Source organism: Strigops habroptila, chromosome 6 (assembly GCF_004027225.2).
Source record: "Strigops habroptila isolate Jane chromosome 6, bStrHab1.2.pri, whole genome shotgun sequence".
In the NCBI taxonomy this organism is placed as follows: Eukaryota; Metazoa; Chordata; class Aves; order Psittaciformes; family Psittacidae; genus Strigops; species Strigops habroptila.
The window spans coordinates 12145589-12161149 of NC_044282.2; positions in this window are offsets into that span (position 1 = coordinate 12145589).

The following is a 15561-nucleotide window of genomic DNA, read 5'->3' on the forward strand; positions in this document are numbered from 1 at the left end:
GAGGCGCCTGCATGGTCAAACTCCCTCCTTACCCCATATTTTACTAAAACATCTTTCAGTTACTGTGCTAAACACAACACTGACAAGCAGGTGTTTGCACAACCTGATTTTACCTGCTGTGATCTTCGTAGATGTTATCAGAATGCCCTGCTAGTCTTAAACTTGAAATCAGCCTTTAACATTTCTGAGAGAAGAATCTCCTTTCCTGTCTTTCTAGACAGTTGAAAATGATGGAAGGCAAACCCTGAATGTAGAGGCAGATACTTGCTAGAGTATTTGATTCCTCCTACCTCTCCTTCATGGAAGCTTACTGAAGTCCAGGAAAAAAGTAGAGCAGAAACACACTGGTATAAATTATTCAAGGACACTGCTGTTTCTAAGAAGGAGCCAGGAGAAGTCTGCCTATAAAACATTAACATGACATTTTTGAATTGTGACAGGGGGATTGGGAGAAGAAAGCTTAAGAATGAGCAGAGCACTGTTCTAAGGAAGCAGAGACTTTTTTTTTAACTGCAAACAAACCTGCCTTATCGCTGAGTTGCACGCTGGCTTCCAGTGATTATGAATTGGGGAAAAAGGGAGATGGGGTGGAGGAGGGGATATTAAAATCTTAGAAAGTCTTCACAATAGGTTACAAAAGATTTGTTCAGTGCTGCTGTGGGAAATCCGAAAGAGGGTCAGAGTCAGATTCCAGTTGGTTTTCTTTGCTATTCCCATCCTTTGGTTAAAATTGGGGGGGTGATCCACTTGCCCTGCTTAAAATGTTGAAAACCCCTTTTGCTTCTGATTGACAATTTGGGATCTGCCTGATTTCCCTGGAGACTCCAAAGTACAAAAGGTGCAGAGAAGGTATAATTTTTATTTAACTCAGTAGACAGTAACAATATAATGATGCCAAATTCGCTCATCTAATAGAGCATTTTTTTCAATTGGGAATCCCTACGGCAATGTCAGATGCCCTCTATTTAATGATATCCCTGTATCTTAGAACTAAAATACTATTTTGGACAGACTGAAGACAGGTTTCTAGGTGAATAAAATAACTCCCAGGACTAGAGGCAGTGAACAATGTCTTATGTTGAATGGAGCAACTATGTAGAATTTATGAATTTGTCACTGTATTTTTTGGCTTTGTACCTGTAGTTCAACGTTTCAAATATTTGAGTCCTATGATTTAGCCCTATGGCCTTTCTCTTTTTCCCCATAGGTGATTCAAGCTTTCTTTTCCTAATGCATGGTTTTCTGCAAAAGCAGTGTCTGCTACCTATATAGAAGCTAGGGATAAAAGTGATGCTCACAAAAGGCTAGCCTACAGAAGTAGATCTCCTTCTCTTTTTCTTTCTATATATAATTTGTATACAGTACTATTTCGTTTCCCAGCTGAATTTCTTTCTTTACTGTTTTTGTCCCTCTTGGGTTGATTTTTTTTGCTCCTCTCTGTCCTGCAGTGTTTGATTTTCTTTTTATCTTCTCACTGTTCCTTTTCCCCCAGATATACAATGCCAATAATATTTGAGTCAAATTTTTAATGGATGAATACATTTGAAAGGATGGAAATTGATCCTGCCCACTTTGCCCACGCAACATAGGGAAATAACACCATTTCATAGTTACTGAAAGGTGAGAATCAGAACTATATCTTTGACTGAGTTTTCATCAAATAATGACCCTTAACATGGAAATGCCTTGTGTGGTGTAGATTTGTTTCAGCTTCCTCTCATTGTGGAATGCATCACAGAAATGCCTGGGTAAATGCTCTAAAAACACCCTGAAAAAGGAGACTTCCAACTTCCAGGCCTGCTCACTGTACAGAGGGGTAAATCTGGGGCACTGAATGTCCTTCCTGAGAACAGCAATCAAGCTTTCCCCTGCAGATCAGGTCCCCATTCCCACTTAGGCAGGTTCCTGATCTCCTGTGAAAGCAAACATCCTTGTTTGGGGGCGTGGGGTTATTAATTCAAAGGAAACTAAGGGCTATATCTGCCAGCCGACGTAATTCTGAGCAGAGGAGTATTCTCTGGTGTTTACTGCTTGAGTCTGTAACAGATTAGGAGATAGTATTTAGGCTATGTGTTTGTTTTCCATGCAGTTTTGTTTCTTTCATATCCTCCAAGGTATCGGCTTCTGCAGCCATCCACACATGCAGGTGATGGCTGAGAGCACCGCTCAGCAGGTCATGCTGGCACAGTGTAGCATTTGCTGTGCAGCTCCATGCCAAAACTCTGCTGCCAGGATGCTCCAACTGTTCGCTCTCCATTTTTGTCTTGGCTGAAGGAACAGCCACCTCCTGCTACGTCTGCTACTGCAGAGCAAAAACTAGATTCTCACCATTATCACAGTTCACCAGCCAACTCCTACTACTTCTACCAACTGCAGAACAGGCATGAGCAATCACATTTATTCAGTGTGCTTGCTTCCCACATGTTAACCCAGACGTGCCTTTGGCTTGCCAGTCACTTGCTCCTGTGCCATTAGAATAATACATGTAACACTTCTCTGTCTTTTGGATGGAGGTGAAACTGACAAGATCTCACCTGTAAACGACATGCTCGTCTTGACAAGCCAGAAAGCTTCATTCTTTGAATCAAAAATGCTAAGTCAAGATGCTAAGAAAAAATCCCCTTCTTACACTAAGTTTGGCATCATGCCTGGTGGTGGTAGGCTGAGTAGTCATGTGGGATATCTGCAAGAGGCTTCAGACTTTTCCTTTCCCAAGGACTGGATGAGAAAGAAAGTGCAGCTTCAATGTGCTGAGTCTTTGGCATGAGCGAGCCAGGCAAACCAGGGAATGATTCCTCACTCCCAGCTGCTGGTTGATTGATGGGAGCTGAATTGGTGATAACTCTGGTGGGAGATGTTTCCCTGTCTTCCATCTGGAGCTGCTGTGTTATGACTCACAGAGATGGCTATTGAACAGGCTGGGCTGGCAGACCTTCTCCAGCAACTCAGACTGGAAGCTGGGGAAATATGCAAGTTATCCAGGGGTGCTTGGAGTGAATGGAGTTTGATGTATCTAATGCTGATAGCTTTCATAAAAACACAAAGTGCTGGGAAATTGTGGAGAGTAAAGGGAAAACAGAGTGTCTCTCTATCTTTAAGACAAGGAAACAATTGCAGATGGCATCTTCCATCTCTCAAGACTTGCTTCATCAGGGCCATATTCTGTCCTTAGATCTGCTTGGTGCATCACTGTAAAGTGCTTCAATCTAGCATGTAAAATGGTGCCAGCTGCCAGTTTAAATTACAGCCAGAGACTATCTCGTCTTTCCTTGAGCCCAGTGTCCTCTGCCTGGTACTTATCATAAAGTTCTGAACCAGACAGGTCATTGCAACACAATGTGTTAGACAAATAGAAGTGTAATGCTATCTAAACATGACATTCTTTAAACAGCATTCATTAATGGGTATAAGGTAGTGTGTCTTCATCTGAAGTAGGTGAAATATTAGTAAGTTGCTTTATTTTTTGTAACCCAGGAGAAACATAGAGCTCTCAAGAGAATTCAGGAGAAAAGAAAGCAAAGACATAAATCATGCTATATGGTACAATTAAAAGGGATATCACATACCCTAATGGGGGTGATATCTGTGGCAAATATGCATGTTGCAAAGTATTTGGAAAACACCATTCAGTTTCTATGGCTTTCTTAATATACAGGGAAAAAAAGTGTTTCTAAATCATAATATTGAAGAAAATATTGAGATAGTTGCCCAGAGCATGGCACCTTTATGCTGAAAATATACTGAAACTAGTCTATGTACAGAATTTCTACTGCAGTTCTGGGTAGAAAAATGGTGAAAAAAAATCTTTTAACTCTATTCACAGAGAAAAATCTTCACATGCAGACCGCTGGGGATGTGAGGTCAGACTATGAAAGCTATTCAGATGCTTCAGTTCTGAGCAAATTATACATATAATCCATATAATATTAAAAAAAAAAAAAAAAAAGTAATTTAATGCCTGGCTTTAGTTATTTTAGCCAAAGGTGGGTGTTGGTTTGGTTGTGGGGTTTTGTTTTGATATTTTTTTTGATGGGTGTTAGTTTTTCATTTTACTTTATAATCTACAAAAAAAGTATAAGAGCTTTCACAATTTTTTTTATGCGTTAAAGAAATTCCACTTTCTGTAATGATTGCTTTTGCTGTTCAATAGGTTCAAGAGATACCTACATAGCACTGGAAAAATAATTTTCCTTTTAAAATTTTCTATAAACCTTTAATTATTTCTTCTCTTTAACTCAATCTTTAATTTCAAACTGATTTTACTGCCTACTATTTTTCCTTCTTTTCATCTATAATTTAGAGTATGGTTTAAATATGTAATTTTATGTAGTCATTCAGACCCGACAAATACATGCAAGTTCCCTCCTTTTGTACCTAATTTTCTTTGTAACATTTTATATGAGTTACCTTTTTTTGAAAAAACAATAATAATAATAAAAAAAAGATATCTCCCTGAAAATACACTTGCCTTGCAACTATTTTTCATTTCATAGATTAGAATGGTCCTTAAAAATAAAAACAAATGAAAGGCTACATATTGGAGGCAAAGAAAATGCTGAATTGAAGGCTCTAACTGAAAGGTTTGTAACCTTTGGTGTCTATCCAGAAGTCCCATCTCTAAGCTCTTTTGCATTCAAAGTGAAGTGCCTAGCATACAGAGAAGAAACATGCTGAGGGAAATGATTGCTGCTCATTTCTTGTCTCTTTAACATTGTTGGAATTCTTCAGCCAGCTGTGCAGTGTTCTGTCCTTCATGGTGCCTTTGAATAAGCATAAATGAGATTTTCTCATCTCTGGTAGGCATAGGTTTGCTGAGCAGGTTGTAGATTAACCTGAAGTGTTTAGTAAGCTTTGTAAGTTGAGAATCTCTCAAGCGACCTCTTTCCTCTGGTTGCAGCTACTGGGCTGGTAAATCTGTAACACCAATGGGATTTTAATTATTTTAATTAATATCCTTGTGTTAAACTTTGAAGACATTTTCTGCATAATCTGAAGAAGAGATCTGTAATTTTTTAACAGATTTATTGGGATAAAAAGGAATTCTAAACATCCCTCTGCTCCAAACGGTATAAAAGCTATCACCACTGGGAAGACTATCTATGCAAAGTGATGTTTTCCATGTCCACTGTAGAACGATGATGCTAGATGCTGTTTGTACCTAACAGTTAGGTAACAGAGCTACTAAAAATTTCTTGACACACACTCACACATATAAAACTTTGAAATACATGTTACTATAAAAAAAAGACACCAGAAAATGTTAGTTCTGATATTTTCCCATTTTTTTATTAATCTAATCAGAGGAATTTTAAAAATATGCATCCAAATAAAAATATTGTGTCTTAAAATGTCAATATGATTTGTTAATGATATAGTGAAATACTAGGTCTAAATTCTCTTCAGATGTTATAGTGTTTCCTTTCACTAGAAATAGAAACATCTTTCACTGCTTTTTAGGCTAACAATTTTGGAATTTGCTCTGAACAAAGAAAGCACTTCTGCTTTTCATCTTAATTATAGGGCAATTGGATAATCTTAAAATCTCTATAGAAAGAGAATGCCATTTTCCTTTAAGCAACTTGATTTAACACAGCTAATCTCTAAGATATCTTCTTACCCTCCACAAAACAGTGAATAGAATGTCTAGATACCTAAAAATCACATTTTTATATTATTGGAAACCCAATACTGTTTGATATTGTGGTCAAATGAATTATTTCTGACCTATACAACCCCTCAACTACCAAAAGTTATATTACTTTAGATTCTCAAATAATCTCTGGGTTTATGGAACTGAAAATGGCATCCCAATTAATTCTATTTTTTAAAAATAATGTTATTAGAACTACAATCAAACATTTAGAAATTGCTCAATGAAATGGGATAGTTAATATGAAAATACAGCAATAGTAACATAAATTCCACATTAATTTGCAGTGAAAACCTGTCGAAACTTTCATTTAAGTAAAATGAAAAAGAAACTGTAGTGTTTCACTTTTCTTCAAACAAGATGTGTCTTGTTTGTCAACTTTTAAAGACTGTAAAAGAAAAATACTGAAATCAATTTTGAAATTGTGCAACATAAAAAGAAAGATACAGAATCACAGAATGGTTGAGTTGGAAGGGACTTTAAAGATCATCTAGTTCTCATCTAGTTCCAACCGCTCTGCCACGGGCAGTGACACATTTCTCTAGACCAGGTTGCTCAAAGCTCCATCCAACCTGGCCTTGAACACTTCCAGGGATTGGGTATCTACAACTTCTCTGGGCAACCTGTTCCAGCACCTCATCATCCTCAAAATAAAGATTTTTTTTCCTAATACCTCATCTCAATCTCCCCTCTGTCAGTTTAAAGCCATTACCCCTTGTCTTGTCATTATATGACCTTGTAAAGAGTCCTTCTCCAGACATCTTTCACTGGAAAGCAGCACTGGAAGGCTGCTATAAGGTATCCACTGAGCCTTCTCTTCTCCAGGCTGAGCAACCCCAACTCTCAGCCTGTCTATATAGGAGAGTTGTTCCAGCCCTTTGATTATCTTTGTGGCCCTCCTCTGGACTCACTCAAGCAGGTCCATGTCCCTCTTGTGTTGGGAGCCCCAGAGCTGAACACAATACTCCAGGTGGGTCTCATGAACGCAGAGTAGAGGGGGAGAAAGCAGAATAGAGGGGTAGAAGAGCATTATTAGTTGTAGATCAAAGTGCATACTCAAAGTGGGACAAAATCTGTGGATGCAGACAATGCTTTTTATTATACCAGGTAGTGTACTGGGAAAAGATAAGACAGAATTTGGATTTAGAGACCATGTAATGGCTTGGAAAAGGGTTTCTGTGCTTTATTTTTCTACAGCTGTAATAATTCTAATACTCCACCAATAAACCTTTATTTGCATATGTCTAAACACTATTTGTTCCAAAGTGGTCAAAACCCACTACAACTGGACTAGAACTAAACAATCCCAAACCTTATCATGTACAACATTATGGCTGCATGTCAATTCCAAACTTAACCCTGGGTCTAAATGTTAGATAACTTCCCAACTATTTGTTTCAAACCTGTTCTAGGCTTTCACATCTCTTGGTCCCTTTGGATCAGTATAAAGGAGCTCAGGTTTGGCCAGCTATTGCTAACCAGTTTAGTCCAGAGTGGAGGTGAACTCTGCTGTCAGCTCCAAAGCACAGCTGGGCAGCTGAGACATCCTTTCCCAGATGGCCTGCATGCCTAACTATGGTTGCAATACAGCAGCCCAAAACATGGAGTTTGGATTCTGGCTGAAGACAGTGTGTGCATAGTTTTGCCAGTTCAAGTTTTCCTGCCAAGGACAAGGTATGCAAAACAAGGTAGTAAAAAAGCCAGAGATGGAAAGACTTGTCTCCTCCATTCCCTTTCCAAAGGACTGGCCTGTCCAGGCCGAAGCCAGTGGCAATATTTCTACTGTCTATTATATTGAAAACTGTACAAATTGCCTTAAAGCTGTAGGAAAAATATCATTACCTTCTCCAGGGACTGGCTCACCCCTTAATGCATCTTTGACAATGAGGCACAGAGCTGTTTTTTATAGAAGAAATGTGAACTCCAGCAGATTGTTCTATAGTCACAGCACAGCTCTTATTACCAGATTAACTAATTTATCCTGGTCTTACTATTTAAAAGTCACAAAATTTATAAAAGGCAGAGAAAGAAAGCCTGAGCTTCCAATGCATATACTCAGACCAGGCTCACCATTTCATTTCTGTGATACACAAGCTGTGTTGTGTTCTGCAACTGCCTGGTTAGGCCCTTATTGCTCTTAATTCTTTAATGGCCTCTTATGTATGGATGTTAAGTGCCACACATCTCCAGAAGCACCTAATGGAAACCAGTATATGTAACACAGACATGATGAAGGGTTCTCAGACGACTGTATTGTGAAAATGGCGTGTGGTTTACTGTTTGTATGCATAGATAAAAAGTGGCTGTTTTCCTGCTTCATTCTTCTGTATTTTTCCCTTGGTGGGGGACTCCTAATTTTATTTCTAGTGTGAGTGCATATAAAATCTATTCAGCAATAATAATAATAAACCACAGATTTGCTTAAGTCTTCTTATTATTTAGCCACTCTTCAAAACATTTAAAAAGGTAACTGTGGAAACAGAGAAACCTGGGACAGACTACCAAGTCTGGCTGATACATCCCAAAAAAGATTTGCTCATTATGACACATAAAGAAAGAAGGATGTTTTTCATCTGTAACTCTTCCCAGATAGTTGTTTGTTTTGGTTTTTTTTCAAAAGTGTCACTAATATATTCTTAGTTCTGTGGGAAAAGGAAGAATTGCACCCAATTACCAAAAGCAAGAAATAAATCAATGAGGTCTGTTAACAATCAAACTGCATTAAGAGGCTTAAGCACACTTTTTTGGCAAGATGCAACACTATTTATTTATTTGATATCCATCCAAATTATTTTAATTACAAGGTGAGAAGGTGAAAACATATCTATAAATGTTGCTAACTTCTGAGGTTGGGGATCCCATAGAATGAAAAAAAAGACTGCAGTTCTTTAACCATTCCTTAGGTCTGGGGAAAGGTTGGAAATTACCCTAGGATTAAACTATCTATGACAGAAAATAATACTGATGAGGTGATCTGATTCTGAAAGAGGCACACATACACATTCCCTACCTCAATGCAATGCCTTCATGTCTCAGGATGTATTAGGATTAATATTTTTTAGTCCTGACATGCAAAAAAGCAGATGTTTTGACTTGTTCATGAAAGTTTGTGTACACAGTGGACTCAATGAAGACTCGATCCTGATGTCTTATCATAATAGGATTATTGTTGCTTGGTGCAACCAAAGTCAGAAATGCTTTTCCTACAGATTACCAAGATTTCCACTATTTTTCAGAGCTACCTTCCCCTCAGACCAAAAAGTAACTAAAACTCATCCAACTGGGTCAAAGAAGATTCAGTTTTTTTCAAACAGAGTAGAATGGAAGACTTGAGTCTTCCATATTTAAGGGGAGTACCTTAGTTCACTGGTGACTACCTGCTAGATTTCATTCTCTTCTTTCCTTCTTCCTTCTGGTTTTGACCAGAATTACATCATGCAAAAAACTGTCCTATCAAGAACTAAATTAAAAGTGGTATATTTGTATCAGAAGTTTTTATTATTTCCAAAGTAGATCTTTTCCATTTGAAAAAACAAAAAAAAGGAAATTTCTTATCCACTGCAGTCTGGCCTTGGTCTACTCAGTGTAGGTTCCATCTAGGTAAGCTCTGAGCTCAGTGTGGTTTCTTTTCTTCCTTGCACATTAATCCATCTCCTCAAGCCACTGCAAGTTCCCCTTCTCCTCATTCCCCTGCAATGTTCCTCCCACAGGCTCGTTGATTAGATGAAAACCAGCCAATCTTCTCTTTCAGTTTGGGAGTGATAACTGGCTGATACAGTGCTATGTAATTTATTAGCAACCAAAGCTTTATGTTGGCTTAAGAATGACACAGATGATCTTTAGGGCAATGCTTGTACAACGTGTCCTCTGAGACAGTCCTGTTGCCAAAACATATTCTGCAATATCCCACCCCTCAGATACATCCAGTTGTAGATTTTTTGTGGTAGCTTATACCATCTGAAATGAATAACGCTGTTTACTGTGAGCCAGCCATTGAAACTGTATTGTCAGAAGCAGGAACCCATGTTACTGGGATCATAATGGATTCTAATAGAGTTATATAAAATCTCTATAAATTAAAATTCTATTATACCTATTCAAGTATTCTCTTGTACTTATGTTAAGCAATGACAAACTAATTACTGACATTGAAATCACTTAGTGTTCCAATTGCTACATATTCTATAGTTCATGCTTTCATTTCCACACTCAGATCACAGGATACCTGTAGGCCTGGCTCAAGGCCAGGTAAGTGGTTATACCTCCCTCTTCTTCCATTCTTGCTGTACTTCATTGTGTTACTCAGTGTATATATAATTAGGATTTTTTTTGGAAGGGGATAAAAGTGATACAACACCTCTATTAGCATTTGTAGATTGCCTTCAAATCCAGCCTTTTATTTGTTATGCCTGTGTTATGCTGAAAGAAAGCATGCTATGAAAAAGCAATGCTTGCCTAGTACAGAAATATAGTGATGCACAAACAAAACCAGTAATTTTTATGACGAATACCACATCCTGTGGGTAATGCTTTTTAATATTTTTGGAGAAAATCTATTTGGTGTGATTGGACCAGAAATATTCAGTGAGGAAAGTTAACATGGTAAGAAGTGGATGCAGTGTGTATTTAGTCTACACCTGCTGAAAGCAAACCAGACATTTTCAAAAGAGAAATGAAAATGGCGCTCCCCTTTGTGAGTCATCTGCAACAATAATAATACTAATATTACTTGAGATAAAATATTTCTTCTCACTTGAGTACTGCAAAGGTCTTCATAATGAATAAATCTCATGATCACCTTTGTGCAAATAGAGAAATGGAAGCAGAACAGTGTGACTGAATTATTAGAGGTCACCTAATACTTTTCTGGTAGAGCTGTGAATCAAGTTCCTATGTGTATATACTCCAACTTTTGATGTAGATTTCAGTTCATCAGTCTTTAGATAACTATGGTCTCAGTGTCTGCACTTATTGCAGCTCCTTTTGCAGTTATTAGAGAGAAATGGAAAGGAAGTTTTAGACAGTAGTTTATGTGATATATTTTGGTTGGTTGTCTCAAAATAGGATGGACTGCTTCCTAAAGATATTTTCTCTCCTTTGACTACAAAGAGAGCCTGGGGAGACTAACTTGGATGTATACATCAACATTTGTTAACATGTGCATTTATTCAGGTGAAACCCATACTTAATTAATTGCATCAGCACATTAATTACTAAATGTGTTGCCTGTAGGATGCTACGTTAACCATGTTATACCAAGCAGAAATGGCAGCTAATATACTTTCTGAACAACATTTCCCAAGTACCATAACTACCTCCTGTACTTTCTCTTTCATCAAAATACTTAATTCTGAAGGATGTCTTACAAAAGGAAGCAGTGATTCTACTTCTCCTGCACAAGAATATCCAGGAAATATTAATTAATTAATGTTTAATTGAGTACATGATATTTTAATAATATCATTTATTATTAACATTATTCAGAGGTATTATTGGGAAGCATTGTGACAAGGCATGTGGCTTCTTTCCAAAGCTTCCAAATCTCTACCACGACTTGCATAAATTTACCTTCATAGAAGTGCTAGCAACAGATAAACTGAGGCAGAAAAATACGACTTGCACAAAACCATAGCAGGCTAATGAAAAAGAACCAGTCAGGGCTGATGCTGAAACTCACAGCCACATTTCAATCTGTTAACTACAATCATCATTATTCTAAAACACTGACAAGTTAAAAAAATTCTAGTTCAGCTTTGACAGTATAAAACAAACCAAAAGATAGTCTGTTTATTCTGGTTGATTTTCTTATCATAAAGAACAGGTGTGCCTTTCATTCACAGCCCGGCAGTGCAAGTGTAGTCATCAGAGGCATTGCACAGCCTTTTGTAACTCAAAGTGTTTGTTTTAAATCAGACAGGTTTTCATTTCTAAGCTTAGAGACCTGAAAAATCCAAGGAGTGTTTTCCCCTTTGCAGTGCTCTTTGGAGGACACATGATGGAGCCAGAAAGTTCGCAAATAGTTTCTGCAGACCATCTGCAGTGAAAACCAGCTAATGCATGCAATATGTCCAGGGACAGAGGTGTCAAAGTGCTTTGTCACCAGTGGCCATTAGTGAATCTCCACAAGCACACAGAGCAAACACAAGCAACTAGCCTCTGAAGAGTATCTGTCAGAGTCTAATGTTTCAGTACATTTCTTTGGTAGAAATACCTGCACTGGGGAAGGTGACTGAATTCTTAAGATATTGGGCCAGAAGACCTTGCTCTGCAAGATCCCAGACCTTCCTGGGTTCCTTCATTATTCTCACCTTCTGGAGACCCAGCTTCAAGGAAGGTGGATTTGAGCCTATATCCTCAATATATAGGCTTCTGTTAGATATGTTTTTTGAAGCTTTGAAATACCTTCTTCAGGAGATTTTTTGTTCAGAAACTGGGATTGTTTCTCTGTGAATCCATAATACTAAGGACATCCTTTTCTCCTTGCTTTCTCTGCCCTTAGGCTTCTTCAGACGCTTGCAGCAACCTTAATGGCAGATGCAGAAGCAAACCAGCTGGGGACTGAAACAAATCTTTAACCCTTGCCTCTACTCCCCTTGTGCTCATCGATAAACTACTGGCTTACACAATCAGTACAAGTGGTTAAGCTCTGCTGTGTTTGCCTGGGTCAGTTGTAACTTTTTCACAAACTTGGCTGTAACTTTCCCTTTCAAGTATATGCTGCAGTAAATCCATAATAGCATTCTGTATTTGCTATGAAATGACAAAAAAAGTTTGAAATATATTTACACAAAAAATGCCCCTTTTTGAACTATAGAATAAAACTTCCACTCTCCTCTTCTGCTTCATCTCTAATCCACAAAGTGGTGGAAATTCAAGCAACTCGTTTGGGAAGTAGGTGGGACACTGCAGCTAGAATTGCTTTGCAGAGAACATTTCAGAGTTGGTAGACATAGTCACAAGTTGTCTTAACATACTTTCTTTCATATATAATTTTTGGAATCGTGTGATCCTTCTGAGGAAGTTTCATTTTTTACTTGAATCTAGATCTGCCAAGTTGAATATCACTGCATCTTAAAAGTGTCTCCTGAAATACCTGTGTTCAAGGTCTCTCTGTATATATGCAGAGTCACATCTGAATTTCCACAGTAAAAAAAAACCCTCATTTTTTTCCCCCAGGATGTCTTTGCAAGTGAAAGATGCTTTAGAGAAAGTGAACTGGTTCCTTTTATTTCTATTGCCCCATTAGCCAAATTTCATCACAGGAGCAGATTGTACTCTAACCAGTAAGATAAATTAATTCCAATCCTGCGGCCCTCACCTACAGTGGATGATCTAAACTACTCAGAATTGGAAGTTTCAAACCCCTTTTGAAGGATTTAGGTAGCTAATGGCTCTCTCATTTGTAATCTTCAAGTTAAGAGCATATATTTTGAACAAAACATCAAAGCTTGAATAAAACTGTGGGTTGGATGCTAAGGATATCCAACCAGTAGAACCCCATATGAGCAACAGGTCAGAGGACCCTATTGCTATGGTTCCTTTTGCTTCAAAAGCTGTGAAAAGAAAGGAAAGAGAGAGGGAGGAGGGGGAGAAAGGGGAAGACAAATGCAGAAGCCTAAAAGCCTAGGCAATAGGAGTTTTCTTTAATTTTCTTTTGTGTGTATGTGTGTGTCTGCAACAGCAATTCTTGATAAGATGAATAAACAAAGAGTGTTTCAAGCAAAGATAACAAAAGAATTCACTGACATATACAGATAATGCTGAGGTGTTTACAGTGAGGGACATTCCTAATTAAGAATCTTGTGGAAAGTGCAAGTTTCCAAAAGAACATAGGAATAAATAATGCTTATGAGAGAATTTCTCCTACAGTCCTAGTACTTCGCTGTTCAACCTGGAAAACTTATAATCATGTAGTAGTTGATTTTAACCTGGGCACTATCTTTTCAAGTTGGAATGTCTCAAAGTTTTCTTTCCCAAGGGAATCAGGGCATGACTGTGTTGGGACTTGGTTTTACTAGAACCTGAGAATTGCAAAAAGACAGTTTAGATGCATAGTAGTATATTAACAGAATCTGGAGCTAGGACATACTCTTCTGGCTAAAGAGGAATAAATCAGAACATATTTGTGTCTCCTAAGGATGCTCCATACAGAGTCGGTACTGCACAAGGCTCACTCTGAACTGTGAACTGAATAATCACAGCACTGAACCTGAATAAATGTTCACTGTTTTCAGGGTCTGAGCTAATATCGCTGTGAGCGTGGAACTCTGCTGTGCTCTGTTGAAATATCAACGCTGTCAGATCTAGCTGGGGTACCAGGAGAGAGGTGTTTCTTTTGAAGTAATCTGAAGGAATTGCCGAGGTGAGTATCTCCACAGAGGACGCCTTTAACACCGGAGCGGGGGGAAGCACAGCGTCCAGGAGCCTCAGTTCGGAGCGGCAAGAGCGATCGAGGGAGCCTCAAGTCCTCGACAGGACTTGCCCAGGAGCCGGCAGCTCCGCTGACGCGAGCAGCTGACTCACAGGGGGCGGCGCCAGGGTGACGGCACCAGCCCCCAGTGGTGAAAAACCCACTCCAAGGAGCGCGGGCGACCAGGGTGTGGCACGTCAGTCAGGGCATGGCGCGGCAGTTGGCGCAGGCAGGGCGAGCGGGATGGTGAGCACTCGCCTCAGGACCAGGGCCCGCTCTGGGAGCTCTGCCCCGGCGGTGGCCAGCGTAGGCACCCAGACAGAGCCGATGAGAGGGGAGGCTGCGGCGCAGACCTCGGAGTGTAGAAAGTGCCTCGACTGGTCTCTTGAGGCGAGGGTGCACAATGGGCAGGGCTGCACTCGGTGCGCCCTGGTGGAGGTTCTTCTGCAGCAGGGGCTGGGCTGCGGGAGGCTGTTAGTGAGCTGAAAGATGCCAGGGAAGCTGAGAGGAAGCTGGGCTGCTTGCTCCAGGCCCAGACTGTGCAGGGGCTGCAAACGTCCAGCATTGCTTATACAGGAAAGAAGGAGGGCAGCAACCCAGGAAGCTGGGAATTTAGTCACGAGAAAAACTAACAAAAAAAGGAGGAAGAGGACAATTAATGACAAGGGACTTCCTCCTAAATCTGATGTCCCCACCCAGAACCACTTCACAGTCTTGCAGGGGGCTAATGAGAAAGCACCCACCACACCTAATGAGCATTCTGCTGATGCAACAGTAAAGAGGATCCCTACTGGTGCCTCCAGGAAAGAGCAGCGGGTCATAGCAGTAGGTGGCTCTACTTTGAAAGGCACAGAGGCATTCATCTGCCGGCCTGATCCAGTCTCGAGGGAGGTGTGTTGCCTGCCAGGAGCTCAGGTCAGGGATGTTGCTGAGAGGCTGCCTGCTCTGGTAAGTCCTGCTGACTATTACCCCCTTCTAGTGGTCCATGTGGGTGCTAGAGATATAGACAGCAGTAGCCTGGAGAACATTAAGCAGGACTACAGAGCCCTGGGAGAGGTGGTTAGGAGCTCTGGAGCTTAGTTTTTTCATCGATTCTCCAGGACAAAGGGGAGGACCCTAAAAAAGCTAGGCACATTTGGCAGGTTAATAAATGGTTAGAACGGTGGTGCTGTAGTCAGGGGTTTGGCTATTTTGAACATGGGGCTCCATTTGGGAGGCCAGATCTACTGGAGGCTGGTGGAGCTGGTCTGACAAAGAAGGGGAAGAGCTGTTTTGGTAGGAGGCTTGCCAGGCTGGTCAAGAAAGCTTTAAACTAGATGTGTTGGGAGAGGGGAGCATTGATCCATCCCAACACTCCCAGTCGGTTGCCAGCACCTGTAATAAATGCTTGGAGTGATGTAGAGATGTTCCAGCTGCCCCAGCCATTGAGTCGGCTTCATTTGGAGCTCGGCTAAGGTGCCTCTATACAAACGCCCGTAGTATGGGGAACAAGCAAGAGGAA